At 38.0% G+C, this 22,630-nt stretch overlaps 1 protein-coding gene across 4 annotated transcripts in view; it reads right to left on the bottom strand.

Annotated features, from left to right (window-relative positions):
* Positions 1 to 22,630, bottom strand: part of MBD5 (methyl-CpG binding domain protein 5) — a 158,056-nt gene that overhangs the window by 93,687 nt on the left and 41,739 nt on the right. For 3 of the 4 annotated variants that reach the window (XM_026697237.2, XM_026697236.2, XM_087920273.1), the window contains exon 2: positions 3,148 to 3,249. The exons of the other annotated variant lie outside the window; for it this stretch is intronic. The gene's annotated coding sequence lies outside the window, so the exon portion shown is untranslated. The remainder of the gene's footprint in view (positions 1 to 3,147; positions 3,250 to 22,630) is intronic. 4 annotated transcript variants of the gene reach the window in all.

The raw sequence follows: 22,630 nt of genomic DNA on the forward strand, positions 1-22,630 counted from the left end.
CAGAAGAATAGGCCACAGAAGACATTGCATACTACATAAGAGTCAGATATCAGATAATCATCTAACTAAAGAAGCCCGGGCATTTACTTTATGTATCCTTGTTCTTCCCACCCTTGTTTTACCTCATGTTCTGTGTGACTGAAAGACGGTTATGATAGAAACACATTCTGCTCTAGCAAATGATCTTACCGTGAATTTATTTTTCCATATCCTGCAAAACCTGCTACCTCCATTTTATGGTGTTACTACATTCATGTTGGAAGCACCTACTATGGTGCCTCCAGGTTGAAAAGATTAGCCAGTGACATCACCATTGCCCAGGGAATGTCTGAGGAGGCTCCATTCAAGTCCTTGGTATTGTCCCACTTAAGTGATACAGTACCTATTTATCTACTTGTATTTGCATGTTTTCAAACTGCTAGGTGGCAGGAGCTTGGACAAATTGCTGGGAGCTCATCTGGTCACATGGCCTGCTCTCGGATTTCAAACTGCTAAGCCATCAATCTCTCGATGGTCTTCTGACTCAGCATTCTAACCACATATCTCTTTTGCTCCTGGGATAGTCTGAACATTATTTATTGTGGTTTACCAAAACAGTGATATGTTAGGTTTCTAAAACTGATAATTTTATGACATAAAAATAAATTCACTGTAAGAGTTTCCAGCAAATTATTTTGAGTACATTATTGTTCAATCTTTATTAAAATCAGCATTTTTAAATTAGCTTGGCCACACTGCATCAATATTTATTTGATCAATTTCCAATGGGAAGTATATTCCAGCTGATGCCAGAAACACATTCTGGGAAGCCACTATATATCAATATCTGATTTATTAGTTTTAAGACACGGTCTCCTAAGCACTACTGCCTTTTCCTACTGGCTTGGCAGAATATTAGTTTAGAGTAATACATGAACCAGAATGGTGATTCTATGGTTCAGCACAATCTCTTTTCCCTACATTGCCTTTGTTTATTATCTAATGAAGAGTTTTAGCAGGCACAGAGATTTAATTTTTATGATTTCATATAATGAAAGTATTTATCCAACAAACATTTTGGAACTTTTTAAAGGGCAAGTCGATTTTTTTGTGGGGTTGATTTACTAGTTATTTTTGGTGGTTAAATGTAAGAGATTTTATATGAAGTAAAAAAATCTCAACTGTTAAATATCTTAACTAAATATTTCTCCCTTTATTTGTTATATCTCTACTTCATCAGCATTTCCCATAGTTTGTGTCTTTCTAATCTGGATTCTTCTTAAACTTGAATGGAAACCACGTTTTTCCTACTGCATTATAATTTCATGTTTGGAAATCTAACTAGTTTTTCCTTTGAATTTACAGATACAGATACAGTTAATCAGAGTTGGAAGGGACCTTGTAGATCATCTAGTCTGACCCCCTGCCCAAGCGGGAGACCCTACACCATTTCTGACAAATGGCAGTCCAATCTCTCCTTGAAAGTCTCAAGTGATGGCGCTCCCACAATGTCCGAGGGCAAGCTGTTCCATTGGTTGATTGTTCTCACTGTCAGAAAGTTTCTCCTTATTTCCAGGTTAAATCTCTCCTTGTTCAGTTTCCATCCATTATTCCTTGTCTGGCCTACAGGCACTTTAGAAAATAGCTTGGCCCCTTCCTCCCTGTGGCAGCTCCTCAAATATTGGAAGACCACTATCATGTCTCCCCTGGTCCTTCTCTTTATTAGACTAGCCAAGCCCAGTTCCTGAAACCATTCGTTGTATGTTTTAGCCTCCAGTCCCCTAATCATCCTGGTTGCTCTTCTCTGTACTTTTTCTAGAGCCTCAACATCTTTTTTATAATGTGGTGACCAAAACTGGATGCACTACTCTAGGTGTGGTCTTACTAAGGTTTTATAGAGTGGTATTAGTACTTCCCTTGATCTTGACTGTATCCCTCTGTTAATATAACTTAGGATTGCATTAGCTTTTTTAGCGGCGGCTGCACACTGCTGGCTCATATTTAGGTGGTTGTCTACTAAGACTCCAAAATCCCTCTCACAGTTACTGCTAATTTAGTCATGCAGTTACCTCTTTTTCATCTCTATTGTTTACTATTGTTTTTCTTGTATGAAAATCAGGATAGACATGGTTATTACATGATAAAAACTGTCTGAGATATGAAAGTCAATCATGAAGCAAAAACTGGATTGCAATTTAAGTCTCAAGTGGTTTTTTAATATTTAATTTAATGACATTATTTATTGTTTTAACTGTCTTAGTATCTTAAAGAAAGATGAGATTTTTTAAAAATACCAAGTCAGTAAAGGCGTCAAATGTATTCCGCTAACTGTAAGGATATTTGTGAATCATACATTTATTAATGACCTAAGTGAAAATGATGAGATCCTCATAAAATAAAATTCTGCAATTCTGTAGCAGACTTGCAAAATATGCACAGTAGTTATGTTAGCCTTGTGAAACTGCAGTGAGAATAAATAATAAGCATTAAAATTCCCTTAATGTCAGCTACTTATTTTAGAACTTACAATGCATTTTGTTTTTACAGATATATAAAGCATCTTTTACAAAGCAAATTATTTAAGAAATCTTATTGAGCATTGCTACTTAAACCAGTAAGAAAGCACATTCTACATTTTATGTTGCTTTTTACAATATTATTATGTATAACCCAAAACTTATATGTATTCCTGATCCTAATTCTGTTTTTAAGAATATTTATTTAATACAAATGATTCAATAAAAAACTAGAAACGTTAACTGGATTCCAATATTTAGGATGAAAGAAATAAACATATACAGCTTGTATATTATACAAGCTTGTATATGCTACTCTAGGCAGGATTCAACCATATAATAATCCACTTTCACTCAGAATTTCATAATATTAATAATAACCATTCAACCTTTTAATTTTATAGTCTACAGAAACAGAACAGCCATACATGTAAGTGAGATTAGGGTAGGGAACATTGGTATAAATAACCATTATCAACCAAATTGTCAAATTGTCTAGTCATAGGTAGTTTATTAAAAAATATGATTACATGGGCATGCTTCTTTATATCCATCGTTATTCGATTTCATACTGATTCAAATATGATCATACAAGTATTTTTAATGCCTAATTTTAATGACTGGTTATTTGCATGAGAGTATTTTTCCTTACCTTCATTATATGAAATCCCAGATCTTAAAAGTCTTGTCTACAAAAGGGATCATCTTCAGCATTTATTAGTTTAATCCAATCATATGTGGTACTCATGATAACCTAAAAAAAGATACAAATTAATGTAAAAGCTATTATTTACATATAGTTTTGATGACTTCTTCACTATAATAAATAATGAGTGTGATTTTTCCCTGAATACAAATGTTAAATTACAGTAGTAGTATATTTTCCAAAATGTAATATATAGCAGAAATTCTAAACTACGCTCAGATAAGATGACAAGTTACTTACCTAACTTTAAAATGTACAATTTTACAAAAATCATTGCTCTGTGCATAATATCCAGAAAATTTGAGCTTCTCCAGGATGCAACAAATCTTATTGGGACCATGCTATTCTTGGAAATTTAATTCAGCTGTTTCTAAATCTTTCTGACCTGGAATGGTACAACTTGAATTATTTCTGGTTCAGAGGATTTACTTTGGGAAAATGGCTCACCACGCTTAGAACAGGACAGTCCAGAGACAGTTTGACAAGCTTCAGAAACAAATGAATCTGTGCCACATTAATAAATTTTGTACATCCCTACACAGTTGTAATCAACAGAGCCGTTGTACTAGACATTTTTCCACTTTTACTATATATTGTACTTGATTTCTTTCGAATTCTGCTTCCCTACCACTGCAGCTTTTCCACCTGATACCCCAAAGCCACTTAAGGAAAATAAGAGAGCATTTGCAATAACATGGAATATAGCATGAAAGGTTGTAGGATTTTATTTTATTTTTTTAATTTATTGTGTAGGATCTACAGTGGTCGTACCATCGTAACATATACAAATTCAGTTTAAATAAATCAGCATATAGAGGTAATCCTCAGTTTACAACAGTTCACTTTGAGACTGTTCAAAATTACAACGGCACTGAAAGAAGTGACTTATGACTATTTTTCACACTTATGAAAAATAATAATAAACCAATAAATTATGATCATTGTAGCATCCCCATGGTCACGTGATCAAAACTAGACACTTGGGAACTGACTCATATTTATGACCATTGCAGTGTTCCAGGATTATGTGATCCCCTTTTATGACCTTCCAACAAGTAAAGTCAATGGGAAACCAGATTCACTTAACAACCTAATTTCTAATTTAACAAATGCAGCAATTCACTTAGGAATTATGGTAAGAAAGGTCACAAAGCTCACTTAAGAAATGTTTCACTTAGCAACAGATTTTGGGTTCAATTGTGGTTGTGTTTGTATGTATGTATGTATGGTATTCAGCTTTGTTCGTGTATTTTCCCACGTCTTTATAGTTGTGCTTTTAAAGTTGTAGCGACATTTCGGCAGAATCTTTATCTGCCATCATCAGGCTCATGTATTGGGTTCGTCTTCGTCATGTGTGTTGTAAGATTCTGCCAAAACATTGCTACAACTTTAAAAGCACAACTATAAAGACATGGGAAAATACCTGAAAAAAAGCTGAATACCATACATGTAAATACCCGCGAAAACATAAGAAAACAAATGCATACACACACACATACACACACACACACACACACACACATCTATATCTATCTATCTATCTATCTATCATCTATCTATCTATCTATCTATCTATCTATCTATCTATCTATCTCTATCTATCTATCGAGAGAGGGAGAGAGAGAGATGGAGATGTGGACAATATAGAAAATAAAATATTAAATTAATGAGATCAAACTATAATAAAATCACCATAATATGGAGTCATGGAATTGCAATAAGGTCGATGCTATAATTCAATATCTAAAGAAACTAACCATCTAACTCAAGGGTGGCAAACTCGATTTCATTGAGGGCCACATCAGGAATGTGTTTCAGGGGCTGGTGTGGCCATGACCGGGTGGGTGTGGCCAGCTCAAAGTCACTTGTGGAAACTGTTTTTGGCTGTGACGGCCTCCTGCAGCCCTCTGCCAGCAAAAATGGAGACCCCAAGCTCCGTTTTCACTCACAGAGGGATGCAGGAGGCTGTTGCAGCCAAAAAAGGGAGCCTGGGAAGTCCACATGTGGTCCTTCTCAGCTCTGTTTTTGCTGGCAGGGGCACCATGGGCCAGTCCTTCATTGTTACCAGGGTGGCACCATGGGCCAGATTTAAGCACTCCACAGGCCAGATCTGGTCCACAGACTTTAAGTTTGACACCCTCCATCTAACTGCTTCTGGTGCGGCTGCGAATAGATCAGGTTAAAGAGATTGGCAAAAATCAGTGTTCCCCTGTATGTAACAGAAGCAACTTGTGCAATGCTATTAGTATTCAGAGATGAGATTTATTTTGTATAAATTTTTAAAACTTAAAACATTTCCAGCCAATAATTTTACCTCAGTTTCAATTTATTTAAAGGTAAGATAGAAACTACACATTAGTCAACATTTTGAATCTAAAGGTACTCTATTGATTCAAATATAATTCAATAATAAACCAATAAATCTTTAGTAGCACTTTGAAAGTTAGAAATGGTGTGTCCAAAAATAATTTAATGCAATAAGAACTTACAAGAAATAATTTTGATAATCGATAAAAAGATCTATTACTAAAATAATGCTGAAGAAAAAGTTAAAACCAATCAGAAATACAATGATTTTGTACCCTGATTACATCTTATTTATCCTTTGACCAGATTATTTCTTTTTTCCCAATAGCAAGGTAATTCCTTGAGAGAATGGTCAGAACAAAGCCTAAGATGAAGGACATTATAGATTCCTGAGTTCAAAGTCCAACAGCCACAGGAGTAATGGGAAAGGTCATTGTCTCATCACTACTACATGACTTTTTCTTGGGTATTAATCTGCATTATATGTTATAAGAACAATATAGGAGAATATTTGTAGTTCAGGGTTGAAATGAGAGACCCTTGGTGGGGTCTCTCAGTTTGGCTGTTTTCTTGCAGATGTTTCTTATAGGGCTAGCACTGATGATGTTACCTAGTTCGGTAATGAAACATCTAGAAGAAAACAACTAAGCACTAGAAAGCACCAAGGACCCTATAGATAATCTGAATTTCAGCCCAATGTTCTATCTTCTATGTTCTTAGTTGACTAAATAGCAATAAGGTTACATTGACACTCTACGAGTCTATATATGGTGAATATTTGTCTCTATATAAAATTTCACATTCCAGAAATTTAAAATAAGCTAGGGCTAGAACTGATGATGTTACCTAGTTTGGGTAATGAAACATCTTCAAGAAAACAACCAAGTTCAGAGAACACCAAGGACCCCTCATTTATAGGAATCAGAACATAGATCAAAGAAAGATGTATAATAATCTTTAATTAAACGGCAAGAAAGAAAAGTGACAAATGAATTCAAGCCAAGCTTTATATGCTCTATTCTCCACAAAAGTCATGAAAAATAATGCTATCACACTTGCCTTCATGCCCTGCTTTGAGGCTTCCATATTAGGTTGGCCAATGTAGAAAACAGGATGCAGGATATTAGCTTGGATACATATATTCTAATGCACAGGTCTCCAACCCCCCCGGTCCATAGACCAGCACCGGACCACGGAATGCCAGAAACTGGGCCACACAAACAAGCAAAGCCCATTCATGGGATGCAGGCAGCAAACAAAACCACACCCTCTGTGGCCCGCAGAAAAACCAGCCTCCACAGAACTAGTCCCTGGTGCACAAAAGGTTAGGGGCCACTGTTGTAATGGACAATTATGTTCTCATCCTTAGTTTTCTGCAGTTAAATTGTAAATATTATCTGAGTGGAGATCACTTCTATTATATTTAAATATAAATATTATGACAATGAAGACAATTACAACACATTTCTCTAAACACTGTTTTGAAAGAAAAATGGAAATGTCTACTTTGCTCACTGAAAGAGAACAAAAGTGTGCATTCTGATTACAATTCTTGCATGTTAATTTTCACTGGACCCTGTGGTAATTGCAGGCAAAAACAAAACATTTCTTGGCAGCATCATTTTGTCCCAGAAATAGTATAATTATAATATTTTGGAAGAAAAAAAAATAAAGTTGTCACTAATCAGTGGCCTGTCCCTCACATCCTGGTATTTCTTGAATTATAGGAAAACTATTAAAATTATTCTATCCCATCCCCATTTTCTCCAGATTGAACAAAAACCTCCGAAGTTACTGTATATTGTATCAATTTGTGAGTCTTGGAAACATTCTTTCCACAAACAATCTGAAACAGGAATACAAAATAGCAAATGAGATCCATGAGTATGAAAGTAGTTTAACGATTTATGCATTTTGCCACGTTCTGTTTACAGAGTATGAAGAATCACTTATAGGCAGATATAACATATTTAATAATAAAAACATAAGTACAAATATTACAATTTGGTTAAATTAAAAGGCTGAGGCCAAACATTAATTCATTTAGGCTTACAGATTCCTTCATTTGCAGAGTTTATTTTATACTCCAGTATTATAACAAAACTTCAAACAGTCAGAAATTACATCTCTTCACATTCTTCATCATGCCAAGGAACTGTAGCAAATAAGTCAACTTCGTATTCATCATGCCAAGGAACAACATGCTCAGTAACCAGTGGTGGTATTCAAATTTTTCCCCTACTGGTTCGGTGGGCGTGGCTTAGTGGGAGATCATGTGACTGAGCGGGCACCGCTCCACTTGTACTTGCCCAAGCAAATCCTTCTGGTGCAGCGGCAGCAGGCAATGGAGTGTGCTTCACATAGAACAGGGCGGGGGTGGCAGTGGCATGTTGGAGAAATGGAGCGGAGCCAGAGGTCAGTAATTTTCGCTGCAAGAAGCCTGTAGCCGCCGCCAGCCACACTGACAAAAACATGTGGCAGCTGCAGGCATCTCACAAGTGGGATGAGATGCGGGCTGGCGGGGAGGCCAGAGGCGGACGGCTCTCAGCCCTGGCTTGTCTTCCCTGGCAGCCAGCTGCGAGAGAAAAGTAAAGTCGCGGCTTCGGGATGACGAAAGAAGCGATCGTGGGAGAGGAAGCAAGGAGATTAAGGGCTGGGGCTTCTGAAGGAGGGGAAATGGGGCGATGCATCGTGCTTAAGGGACAGCAGGTAGTGAGTGGGCAGTGGCTCCAGGGCAAGGCTGTAGCTGGGGAATGGTGCATTCCTCGACCCGGTCAAGGCAGATGGTGAGCGGGCAGCAGCTCTGGGGCAAGGCAATCGTGTGTTCCCCAAGTGGGCCGAGGTGGGCGGACCTCCTGAGCAAGGCCGGCAAATTGCATGTTTCCTGACCTGGCTGAGGTGGGAGGCAGCTCCGGGGCCTCGGGGAATGGCATGTCCCTGGGGTCCCGGCCCCCAACCCAAGGCGAAGGGCACGCATGCGGCATGCATTACTTACCTTTTCTGAGCTGACCAGGTGTCAGTGAGGTGATTGGTGAGGAGGTTAGCTGGGCTGCATGGCAAAGGCAATATATATAGGGTGGGGGTGTCGAGTGTTGAGCAGGCAGAAGGGGCAAGCAAGCATTGAGTGGGTGGAAGGGGCGGGCAACCGGCAACCAGGCAGGGTGTGTGGCCAGCCAGAAATCAATATTGGTTCAGCAACCCAGGCCAAATTGTTGCTACCAGTTCGCCCGAACCAGCTGAATACCACCGTCAGTAACTACCTATTATCTATAAAGGGTATGAACCCACCTGTTCTTTAGCTCATTTGCCATTGCAGTTTATGCATGCTGCCCCAGAAGCCCAACACAAGTTGACTGGGCTAATATCATAAAATATCATATTATATTTTATAGTTATGATGTGGGCTTGTTTTGATAGTGGTAGCAATTGCATTATTTCCAAATAGGTAAATTTAGATTCCCCCTGCAAAATCCACTAACACCAGCCCATTAATTGATCTTTAGGAGAAGATACTGTATGTTCTATTGGCAAATCAATCAAACCAAAATTTATAGTGACTTTTGCCACTAATAACCCCACATGGTAATTCCGGCAATATTTACACTCTATTTATTTGCTGTTTTAGAAAACTGTGGAGCTTATTTACGCTTTGATTTCCCAAATTTTAGAACCATCAATAAAGCTCAGTTTTTATACATTTATCTCACTCACCCCTAGATCAATGTCAGGTACAAATTTATTCTTCATATACCTCCTTGAATGAAAGTCTCTAACTGAGAATGGTGGCAACTAGCATGGCCCAGGCCAGTCAAAACTATCATATAAACAAGGAGAACTGTCACATCTTAAATGTTGGTTAACACCCCCCCTCCCCCCATGGTAAAGGTTTGTTGCATTAAAAGACAAGAGGGCTTAAATTTGAAATTTTCAAGATGAGACAGTGTATGTGTATGTGTGTGTGTGTGTATACAGACACACATATTCATACATACATACATACAAATAATGAACCTGATTTCTATTTATGAATTCCTTCTTGTTTTCTTGTTATCAATGTATCCTGAATCTGTGAAGTTCCTGTTGGTAACCATTTCCTGAGTTTGGGACTGAATTTCTAGAGAGATTTAGCTGGATTATGGAATCAAAAAGCACAATTAGTTATCAATATAATAATGAAAGTTCATTCTAATTCTTTCCTCAAGGGCTCTCAGAATGGAGAAATTTCAATAAGGGGAAAGCAATTAATATAGATCTAATTGGTATCACTTTGATTTTATTAGTAGCACTGCTTTCATATTTTTATCATTTTAAATTGCTAGTGAGCTGCAGCACATAACTTTTTGGGCATAAAAAGGAAGGATGGAATGAATGCATGTGAATGTTTCTTGTGTCCAGATTTTATTTAAAGAAGGCCTTGATGCATAGCCAAAATTTGTCCATACAGCTTATACATCTGCTTTAGATGTTTTTCCATTCACCTTTAAACTTCTATTAGCTCTTCCAAACTGAGCCTTAAGGAGTATCATTTTACAATATTTCTAAGTTTTGAGTGATTTATAAACCTAAAAAGTAAACTTGGTTCATCATTAAAGATATTTATAGCTACCAGTAATAAGCAGGACTTTCCATTCTGCTAAATATCTCAGGAATGCTAGAAAACATAGTACTGTATGGCTCTTGATTCTTATTATTCTTCGCCTCTCACAACTTCAGTTCAATATTTTATATTGCATTTGTAACTGTATAACTTAAGATCAATAGGCCTAAACTCTACTTTTCATTAGCTTCCTATTATTATTACAGGGAACTTTCACACAATCATTGTTTTATGTCACTGCCTTAGTGACCCAATAGTTCTCCAACGCTTCCAGCCGGCCTATAGGAAGGCATTAAAAAATGGGAGCCAGCTGTACCCGGCCCACTGTGACTGTATACCAATCCAAGTCATTATTTCATGTAGTAAAGTTATTTCCAGTTTTCTGCTTTTGAAATTTGGTCAGGTAAACTACACGATAATCTCAGTGATTATCATGAGTAGTTTACCTGACCAAATTTATCATGTGTCGTTTACCTGAGTAAATTTCAAGAGCAGAAAACTAGAAATAACTTTACTACATGAAATAATGGATTGGATTAGTATGCAAACTAGTTTGTCTAGTTTTTAACCAAAAGCTTGTGAATTTTGGAGAAAGCATTCCCAATGACATTTTCTAATTTAAGATTGCTACATTTTGGTTGAATAGCCTGCGGCAGAATGGATCTGTAATGACAGTCTAAACTGTCATCATGTATTTTGTTTCAGGACCAGGATGGCTTCCCAGAATAATGTAGATGTTATGTTTATAACTTGTTAAGAAGCTCTGGTCATTGAAGTGAGGTATTTCTTTGCTCAGATGTAGGCATTTCATCTTTTAAAAGCAAGACATGTTTTTCAAAGTATTTCTACATTCAAAAGTATACTTCTTTGATTAATACTTCAAAAGTATGATACATTCAATCCAACAAACCTTAGTATGTTAACTCTTTAATGACGATGGCACACCTTGGCTTCTAGAATTTCTCCCACCCTAATAATGATGGCTCTACTCATGTGTCCAGGAAGAGACCTGAGAATGGAGGAGACAGCAACATTCTGAGCTGATGCCCAACTACTTCTTCCATTGAAACTTTTTTCCCTCTCGATTGAGCCAATCCATTTTCCATCTTAGGTTTTTTTTTTTTTTGCTAGCTTACCCTTCCACACCAAACTTGGTCCCCTTTTATTATTTTCAGATTGTATTGATGAAGATAGGCACACAGAGTATACAACCTCTTTAGGTAACATCTTTCCAATATTCCATTATGGAATAATTAAAAAAAAAATCCATCTCTAGAGTGCAAATAATTAGAAGTGTTCTTATACTGTCTGCTAAGGACAACAGTTGGTTATAAACACTTATTTACCTACCAATGTGAACAGAAAAATCAGAAATATGTAAATGAACTCAGTTACTTCAGAACGAGACTAAGAAAACATAGATACATGACCACTAAGAGTGGACTCCAACTTGATGGCAACAATATAGGAAGGATAGGGTCATTAAAATTAAGACTGACATCATCCACATTTTTGATATCAAAATATTTATCAATCCACCCCCCAAAGAACCAATGACATTAAAAAAATAAATAGTTCAACAAGGTTAGGAGCTTTGGTGGTGCAGTGGAATGCATTATTGGAGGCTAAGTTTGCCCACAGCCTGGATCTTGATGGGGCTCAAGGTTGACTCAGCATTCCATACTTCTGAGATTGGGAACAATATGCTGATATTGTAAACTACTCCAAGAGTGTTGTAAAGGACTAAGGGGCAGTATATAAGTTTAAGTGTTATTGTTATAACTATTATGACTAAACGTTTTCAGTAACCAAAAAATGCTTCAGGATATAAAAATATATCAGAAACCAAAAGGTGCATGAAGGTGGACAGAAATAACCTCTCAGAATGATTAAAGCTAAAATTCTGAACTGAAGCCCTCAACATGGCAAAATGTTGCTATAGAGGTTTCAGTATAACTAGCCAATGTATAAAATTATTACAAAGCAACCTTTTCTCTCAGAAAATAAACACATTGAGTTATAATCCCCTAAAATATTTAGCAAAAAGAATGATATCTGCATTTCCAATATTTGTATCCTAACCCCAACCAAACAGATCCTGGGTAGGTAACAAGATAAAATAGACAATACAAAACTAAAGAAAACACATTAAGGCACTAAAAACAATTAAAGGAAAAAAAAAACATACTCAAACAACCTGGTTTTAACTTTGATAAATGCAAGTACTGGTCAACACTGAGACCTTGGCCAGGTCTCCACTTCATGGACTCAATGGAAGAGAGATGAGATGCTGTGCAGGGCCTCTCTAAATATCACACTGGACAAGGATACCGCTCCTAGCAAAATCTTGGCTGATATATCCCAGTGCTTGTTGCACAGTTCGTTTTCTGCATCATTTCACCAAGATTATTCCAAAATATGGATCACAGAATTTTGTGCTCTCATCCATAGTCTCATATTATATTCCCCATCACCTCCCCAATTCTTCTACCACTAATATCTGTCCTGCTTGCAAAAATAGTATAAGGGGAAAAAAACACCCTCTTGAATACAAGTGTTTATAATTTTATGTCATCAGGATAAATAAACGCATCGGTTCCTTGATTTCAGGCCATATTATGGGCAGGAGAAAAGGGATGAGATCAGTGATATTTGCATTCAGTTCAAAGGATGAGGTCTTAACTCAGCATCTGATTTAATTTATTTAGCCTACACACTGAGACACTCACATATCCTAGCATCTGTAGGCACAGGTTCTTTCTAAAGCTGCAACTGAAAGTCATAATGTGCGGTAACACAATGGACAACTGCATGTTCTTCTCTTTGAACACCACTTGTAAATGTAGCCTTTGGCAGGATGGTAAACCACAAGACAGGATATAGATTATCCTAGTATGTAATTAGTGGATTTGGAGGCCAACTGTCTTGGGGCAGCACCTCATAATAATCCGAGGGTCCCAGAGATGAATGATAAATAAAAGATTTCAATATATTACGCCACACCTCCAGCACATGCTTGAAAGCAGCCAGTGATCACCTCTCATGTCTCCGCTTGAGACAGGACCAGTCAGTAATAAATTATGGGTCCTCTGGGCATGGATAATAGGGAAGGACTGAAAGACATGCTGTATGCAAAAGGCTTAATCAGTTTAATCGTTGCTCAGCTGCACAGGGTATATCACTGATTACACCATTTGAGAGAAAGGGAAAACTTTCCCTCCAGGCAAATTAGTCAGCTCTTCTGTCTGCAAGTGGGTGTCCTTTTCTTTGGTGAACCATGGTGGGTATCATTCAGTAGGATACACCAGATGGATCGCTGACAGGCCCTGAGGCCTAAGTGTCACAACTGATCTTTTTTTTTGTAGCATAGTATTTTTTGGCACTATTGCACTAAGAGTAGCAAACTTGTTTTCTTTTGCCTGAAAACTTCGCAAACCTTCTATAGCATTTTGAGTACTTAAAAAGAAGAAGAAGATTGGAATTAGACATTCTTATCAACCCAAAATGTTAGCAGCATCTACTGATGTTTTAAATTCACAGTTAATTTCTGCTCGACCTGGATATGTTACAATTGCACTTTCCCTTTTATTTGGGTGTATGTTAAGAACCAGCTTCTTTAAAAACAAAATAGAAATTGGATGAATAATTTTACAAATATATAGCCAGCTAATTATGACTAATATTCCATAATTAGCCAGCTAATTATGACTAATATTAGACTTATTACTGTACATAATTTTAAGTTTATTACAGAATTTCTGAATATTTGACTAGCTAATGGACAATGATTAGAAATTATTATATGAAGCTACTTCCCAATCTTGACTGAATATAAAACAGAAGCAAAAGTCTTCTTTTCAATCTTCCAGCGAGGCTTTGCATTCTTTTAATATATATATTTATTATTTTTTTAAAAAAAGAAAGATAAAAGAGATTAATATAGATTAAATAAAGAGCCCAAAAGTAAGAAAAATGAAGTAACTTCCATTTTTCTTTACAGCAGTTATAAATATAAATTTATCCTCTTACTCTATGGTTAAAACGTAAGTCACTTTTTTCCATAATCTATTTTTTCTAATCATCAAATCCATAAATCATAAGTTCATTTTTTCTGCCTCACGCAAAAATGTCTTATAAGGGATTTCTACACAGCAATAAAGATAGATAATGTTTTTTCTTGAATCAATATGACTTTTGCAGCATCCCCATGGATCATGTGATCAAAATTCAGATGCTTGGCAATTGTTTCATATTTATGACCGTTTCTGTGTCCAAGGTCACGTGATCACCTTTTGCAGCCTTCTGACAAGCAAAGTCAACGGGAAAGCCAGATTCACTTAACAACCAGGTTGCTAACTTATCTACTGCAGTGATTCACTTAACAACTGAGGCAAAAAAGATCGTAAAATGGGGCAAAATTCACTTAACAAATATTTCACTTAACAACAGAAATTTTGGGCTCAATTTTGGTTGTAAGTCAAGGACTACCTGTATACTGTAACCAAAAAATTTAGTCCACTTTATCAGACATTCTTCACTTATGTGGTGGACTGGCATTTGAAATGAGACGCAGGGAAAACGTCTGAGCAGATGCCAGCCCCGAGTAGACCCAGGTACCAGCTTTTATTGAGAACAAAATGCATATACAGAAAAGAAGTGACCTCAACAGGATGTTATTTCCACAGGATATATAGGATAAAGAACAAACAGGATGAGAATATACATCTGCGGAAATTCCCATGGGAATGGCTCAGCTATATACTATGACCTTTCACTGACATATCTGGTCCTCTAAGCTTCGCAGGTCCTAACAGGACAAAAACACCCATAGCAGGCGGAAATGCCCCCCACCAGAGGCATTTTTTAGTCCCTAGATCTATGCAAAGCTATACAAGGACCCACAGAATAAAATATATTACCACATTCCCTCCTTTTTTATTTATTCAAAGATAGGGGGTGTTTTAGTGGCATAATACACAGTTCCTTCGCGACTTTCGCGACTTGGTCCCATACGTTGAAAAACTGAGGTACATATTTGAAATAGATTAGGAATACATTGAATACAGCAACATAACATAATAAGTATAATAACAATTGTCACAACTAATTGAAGCAATGAACGTAACCATGAGCTGTCAGGAAGCCAATCCCATAGCAAAGCCCAAGGTGACTTATCAAAGCCATCTTTTCCTGCTTCGTGTTCAGCTATGCGGTCTTCCATATCGTGAACAGTTTTTGTAATGTTAGGCTCATAATTATGTATAAAAATACAACAATGTGAATGAATTAAGGCACAAACTCCTCCTTTGGCAGCTAACATTATGTCTAAAGCATAACGATTTTGTAAAGTAATTTGGCGAATTTCAGACACTTCTTCATTTAACATCTTAATGCTCTTAACAGTATTATTAAACATAGCAACAGTGAAATTATTTAAAATATGCAGATCTCTATAGTTCATAGCTATTCCCAAAGGTGGGATAGAGAGTCTGTGTAAGGTAACTTAGGTAACTCAATTGACATCTATATTGTCCATAGTCTGAAACAGAAACATTAAACAGGATCAGAGTTGTAGCACAGGCTGAAGATATAATATCCTTATCAGGTCCCGAGTAAAGAATGTCTTGACCCTTATGCCAGGACCAATATGCTGGAAAAATCAAAGGATGCCGCTGTTTGCAGATCAATTTAGTCTGATTCCCCAGAGGAACCTGCTGCAAACAAGTTGATAACCTCAGATAAGCAGTCATCTTTTCCCAGCCTTCACAGCGCCACGCCTGGACTGCCGGCATCAAGAGAATCAGGAACCACAGGTACGGAATCAGGAACCACAGAAATGCCATCCTGAGAATCAGGAACCTCCCTCACTGGCACCTGCGAAGACGCCTGTGAATGATCAGGCCGAATACATCGACCAGGAACCCAACGAATTTGACCAAGATGTTCTACTGCTGCATAACCACGTCCCCACGTAATCAGCTCAGCGGGAACCCATGCCGGATCCGGAAGGAATCGCACCAACACTCGAGGCCTCACTGCATCTGTAGAAGGAGAAGAAAAATGCCTGCTGGCCGCACTGCAGGGGGTTACCAGACAAATTTAAAAATTTAAAGTATACAAGGCTAGATTTAATTGATCTTGAATTGCCGGAAGCCCCAGGAGCTTCCTCCTTTTTTATTTAATTTAGCTAACATGTTCTTGAGCGTGCCATTATAACGCTCTACAATAGCCTGTCCTGTGGAATTGTATGGAATTCCAAATTTATGTTCCACAGACCACTGTTTGCAAAACTGATCAAAGACTGTGCTCCGATAAGCTGCACCATTGTCTGTTTTTAAAGTTTGAGGCGTACCAGCAACTGAAAATGTCTTAATGCAATGATTGATGACATGTTTAACCGCTTCACCTCTTTGAGGAGTAGCCATTAGGAATCCTGAATAAGTATCCACTGTCACATGTATATACTTCCAAGGTGCAAATGATGGATACTGAGTAACATCCATTTGCCAAATCATTGAAGGTTTCAACCCCCTGGGGTTGACTCCCATAGGAATAGCCGTGCCCTGTTTTGAACAAGTTGGACATTGTTGAATTATGGCAGCAGCTTCTGCAGCAGTAAGCTTGAATTGATGTGCCAATGCTTTAGCATTTTGATGAAAATAACTATGGCTGTCCCATGGCTGGACAGTGAGAACTGAAGTTACAGCACTGTCAGCTTTGGCATTGCCTTGTGATAAAATTCCAGGTAAATTACTATGGCTACGAATATGGACAACAAAACACACATTCACACGCTGCTCCAAACATCCTTGCAACAACAAAAGCAAACGTAGAATATTGGGTGATATTCCAGGAGACAAATAAGAACCTGCTACAAAGGGTAACAAGTTATATACGTACAAAGAATCCACTATTAGATTAAAATCCTGATTTTGAAAATTTTGAAAAGCCAAAACTACAGCAGCAAGTTCTGCCTGCTGGGCAGACTTCTGCTCTGATGTCACTTTTGTATGCCAAATTCCAGATTTATCTTTCCAAACACAAGCACCAAAAACTTTCCCTCCATCAGTAAAGATTGTAGGGGCATCTGATATAGGCTGAGTCACAAAAAGATTTGCTAGATTAATTCTAACTGATTTATACAAAGATAACCTAGGATCGGCTGGAGGATGACAAGAAAACTTCCCTGGCCAAGAATCTACCAAAACTTGCAAAAACTCACTATTGCAAATCATTTGTTCCCAGGTAGCTAAAGCAAAAGGAACATAACATGTTACTGGTTCCATACCAGCAATAGCCTTGCAGCGCTGACGAGCACGATTAAAAAATATCAGCAAGCTGTTCTGTGATGCAATTTATGGATTTCGATGGTGTATGAGACAAATGAATCCATTCCAGAATCCTTAAAGCTGTTTTTCTTTTACCTGAACTATCAATGCAGTAGCCCTTCGTTCTGAGATTAAGATCACTGATAATGGACAATCTGGCAAACATCTATCTGTCCACCTTCGACTCAAAGCTTGCTCAATCAATGACAAAATCCCTTTCTGTTCTTTATTCAGGGTTATTATGTCAGATGCTTGCTTAGCACTAGCCAAAGCTTGAAACAAAGGACTTAATTGAAGAGTAGTTAAACCCAAATACGGTCTGATCCAATTTATATGACCCAAAAATTGTTGTAAACCTACCAAAGTTAAAGGATCAGGAAGAATAAATTCCAAATTCAGAGGTGTAATGTGACTCAAGAATAATTTATGACCTAGATAGGCAAAGGGATATTCCTTTTGCAATTTCTCAGGGCTGACTATCAGCCCTTTCTCCTTCAGTATAGCAGTTAAAAGAATGACAGCAGAATCCATTGCAGCATCAGAAATATTAGCAGCTATTAAAATATCATCCATGTAATGATAAACCTTCCAATCCGGGAATTTATTCCGGAAAGGTTGCAAAGCCCAATCTACAAACATTTGACACATGGTAGGACTATTTAACATTCCCTGTGGAAGGACAGTCCATGCATATCGCTTAGCGGGCTGCCCCTGATTTATACTCAAAATAGTAAAAGCAAACAAATCTACATCTTCAGGGTGCAGAGGAATGGAGAAGAAAGCATCTTGCAAATCTAACACTCTTATATTCCATCCATCAGGTATTAAATTAGGATTAGGTGTCCCACACTGCAGTGGGCCCATAGGCTTTAAAATTGAATTTATGCTTCTCAAATCATGTAAAAATCTGAATTTCCCAGATTTCTTCTTGATAACAAAGACTGGAGAATTATAAGGACTAGTGGTAGGCACTATGTGTCCCTTTTCCAATTGTTGTTGAACCAATTCATGTAAATGGACTAATTTCTCACTAGTCAAAGGCCATTGATCTATCCACACTGGCTCTTGCTGGAGTAACTGTAATTTTAATAACTCCACAGGTGGGTGTTCAGTCATCATGAATGACAACTGTTGTATCAAACTGTTGCATCAAATCCCTGCCCCACAAGTTAATGTGAAGGCGCAAAACAATCGGTTGGAAATGTGCAATAGCACTTCCCTGCTTTGTTTTGGCAGAAAGAATCCTCCTACTAACCCGTGCGTCTTGAAGTCCTCCGACTCCTCGAACAGACGGTGTAGGGTCTGTCGGCCACTCCCTAGGCCATTCACTTTCGCTAATCACCGAAACATCTGCTCCAGTGTCCAGCAATCCAATAAACTGTCTGCCTTCAACCAAAAGAGTTAATTTTGGTTTCTGATCAGCCTTGACATTTTGCATGATGGAAAACACACTAGACTCACTAAACATATCTGTAGATCCAAATCCACCCTGGCGAGTTCTATCTGATTCCCCAAAGACAGATATGGCAAAACTAAAAGCTGTGCAAAACAATCCCCTTTTTCAAAGATTGAGGAGCAGGTGAATGAACTTGAATTTTGATCTGACCCTCATAATCCGAATCAATAACCCCAGGAACCACAAACAATTTACGCTTATGAGCCGATGATCTAGGAAGAAGAAGACCCACAGAAGCCGGAGGCAACGGTCCATAGAAATCCGTTGACCCTAAACAAACTACATGTGGATATCCCAATTCCAAATCCTCAGCTAATGGAAGATCAATTCCTGCTGGACCTTTTGTAGCTGGTGACCATATTTGATTCCTATCTCTCTCTGGTGGCTCCAACCCATCGGACATTACTTCACTCTTTAGAGTAGGGAGAATGCCCTGATCCCTGCTTCCTAGTTTTTTCCTTCAGAATGAAGTCTGCACTGATTTGCCCAATGGTATCCTTTCTTACATTTCGGGCACACTGATTTAGGACGAACACCCTGTCCTAATAATCTCCTTTTTGCTGACTCTGACCCCTCCAGGAGCCCGACATTGCGCTTTAAAATGTCCAGGCTTCCCACAATTGAAACAAGTTCCTTTTTAGCATTTCCTGCCTGCAGAGCCAGAGCTAAAGTTTCCATGTTAAAAGTCTGACTCCCCACCTTTCTACATGCGTTTATCAAATCTGCGATCTCTCGCTCTCCGCTCGCGATAAGCGGATTCAGGATCTTTTTACAGTCTGCGTTTGCCTGTTCTACTGCTAATTTCAAAAGCAATTCATTTCGGGCAAATTGATTGTCAATTTGCCTTTCAATAGCCAATTTCAATCTGCTAATGAAATTTTCATAGGGTTCATTGTTTCCTTGTTTGATGTTAGTAAAGGTCTTCTCACCACCTTCGCCATCAGGGAGAACCCCTATGGCTTGTAAAATTAACTGTGGGAGAAGAACGAATCCCTCTTCTGGCATTCCATCTCGCTGTCGTTCCACTGTTGTAAAATCACCAGCTCCATAAAGCTGATCTGCAGTAACATTTGCTGTTCCCCTCTGAACTGCCAGCTGTCTCCATTTCTGATCTAACACCAAAAATTGAGCTGGGGTTAGAATCATATTTAACAGAGCTTTCCAGTCAGCTGGAATCATTTTATTTCCATAACCGACTGCTTCTAGCAATGCCTGAGCAAATGGCGATCTAACTCCATATTCTTTTACTGCTTGCTTAATTTCCTTTAAAACACTGAGAGGCAGAGGCTTCCATACTCTCTGTGGATTTAAAGCAGCATCTACACCAATTTCTATTGGATTAAGTTGAATCTCCACTCCAAATTCTACCAAATCATCTCCTGATAATTCCCCTCTATTTGTTGCTTCCTGAATAGCTGCAGTAACTGCATCTACTTGAACTCTTAAAGGCAAACTCTTCTCTTCTGACAAAGTATTTTCAGTGCCTGACAGTCCTCTGGATTTATCTGGAGGTGCTGTCGGTGGCAATATACGTACCGCATGGTAAGGCGGCAAACCTTCTTCAGGGGGTGCTAGGAGCGGTTGTTCATGAGTAGCTAATGCATCCATAACTACCCTCCAGGTTAACAAAATTGAAGAAGGGGCACGAGGCTCCTCGTGTAAAAATTTCCCTATCTTTCTCCAGCACTCTACTTTAATACTACCTCCCTCTGGATAACACGGAATATGTTTCCAAACATACTGTAATAAATCCTCAATTTCTTTCTTTCCTACTTCATGTCCTCTACTATGAACTCCAAACTTAAACCTATTCCCGTGATTTCTCTCATTTCCCTAATGTGCCCTGTCTGAGCCTTGAGAAATCTCCCCCATACTTACGAAAAGAATCTATCTCCGTCCAGCGAAGAAGATGAGGGCCCAGTCGGCGTCCGCGACGATGAGTATGGGATGCGGGAAGCGTATAGCTTTTCAAAGCTATCACGCCAAAACGTATAGCCTTCAAACTATCACGTCGGGGTCACCACTTGTGGTGGACTGGCATTTGAAATGAGACGCAGGGAAAACGTCTGAGCAGATGCCAGCCCCGAGTAGACCCAGGTACCAGCTTTTATTGAGAACAAAATGCATATACAGAAAAGAAGTGACCTCAACAGGATGTTATTTCCACAGGATATATAGGATAAAGAACAAACAGGATGAGAATATACATCTGCGGAAATTCCCATGGGAATGGCTCAGCTATATACTATGACCTTTCACTGACATATCTGGTCCTCTAAGCTTCGCAGGTCCTAACAGGACAAAAACACCCATAGCAGGCGGAAATGCCCCCCCACCAGAGGCATTTTTTAGTCCCTAGATCTATGCAAAGCTATACAAGGACCCACAGAATAAAATATATTACCACAACTTATTCATCTGTTTCAAATTTCAATAAGAGTTTATAGGTTTTAGCAATGATTTTATAGTTTGTAGATTTTAACATCATTTATATAGAGTTTAATTCCAAACTCAGTTCTATACTGTTTAAAATCAAAATTATTTTGTCTACCTTAAATCTTAATCTTCCAACCATGCTTCGGATGGTCAGCAACATCAATGATCTATCCCATAGTTTGCCTCCCTTGTGAGTCTCAGGTTAAATTCCTTTCAGATCAAGTAGCTACAGAACTTGATTTCAGAATTAAAAAATAAAAATGCTTTTCTACTTGAGGCAGAATTATAAAGGCCGTTAAATTCAAATGTCTATACCATCTTATCGTACTGCCTCTTTCTGAGGTTGGGGGATTTCCTATAAAAAATGTGTGAGTTCAGTCTCCTAGTTCCATGGCATACTTAATTTTAATTTAAAAATTTTTTTGGAGAAAAACAAGAAAGAAAAAAAAATCACAACAGTTTTGCTGTTGAATATTGGTGGCACAATGCAAAGGATCCACACAGAGACAACAAATCTATGTGGCCTGGCAGTGGTTCATTCCTGAGTCAAATAGGCAAAAATTCTTACCTAGTATAAGATTTCACATATTTAATAACACCATTGTTTTGCTGTACCATCTAAGAAGCAGTGACCTAATTTTGTAATACTAGCTGTATTAGTCTAAAGAAAAAGATGAAGTGGGATATGCCATACATATATATGAAACAGATTTCCTTTAAAGAATTATATATAAGGACGTCAACATTGCTTGCCATAGGTGTATCTCTAAACTCATTTTCTACTGCCCTAGAATACTGGAAAAGAGTTTACTGTATGTTATGTTTTCCTCACAGCGTTTATGTAGATTTTTAAGAAACAGCAAGAATAAATACAATCAAAGATAAAAGCAAGAATAAGGCTAATTGCTTAATATAAAGTATTAGTATGATAGCCTATAAATCTACTATCATTTCATATCATGAGCCAAATGTCTGCATGCAATTTGCAGAATCTGTAAAACATGGCAATATTTATTGATGACAGAATACACTTATTCAGGTACTCCTCGAGTTAGGACCACAATTGAGTCCAACATTTCTGCTGTTAAGTGAAACATTTGTTACGTGAATTTTGTCCCAACCTTTTTTTTTGCCAGAGTTGTCAAGTGAATCACTGCAGTTATAAGGTCTGCAGTGTTATAAGGTCGCAAAAGCTGACCGCATGACCCGGAGACATAGCAGCCGTCATAAATATGAATCAGTTGCCAAGTATTCAAATTTGGATCATGTGACCATGGGGATGCTGCAATGGTTGTGTGAAAAAAA

The sequence above is a fragment of the Pseudonaja textilis genome, chromosome 1, assembly GCF_049901715.1.
Source record: "Pseudonaja textilis isolate UNSWEBS1 chromosome 1, rPseTex1.2, whole genome shotgun sequence".
Taxonomy (NCBI): domain Eukaryota; kingdom Metazoa; phylum Chordata; class Lepidosauria; order Squamata; family Elapidae; genus Pseudonaja; species Pseudonaja textilis.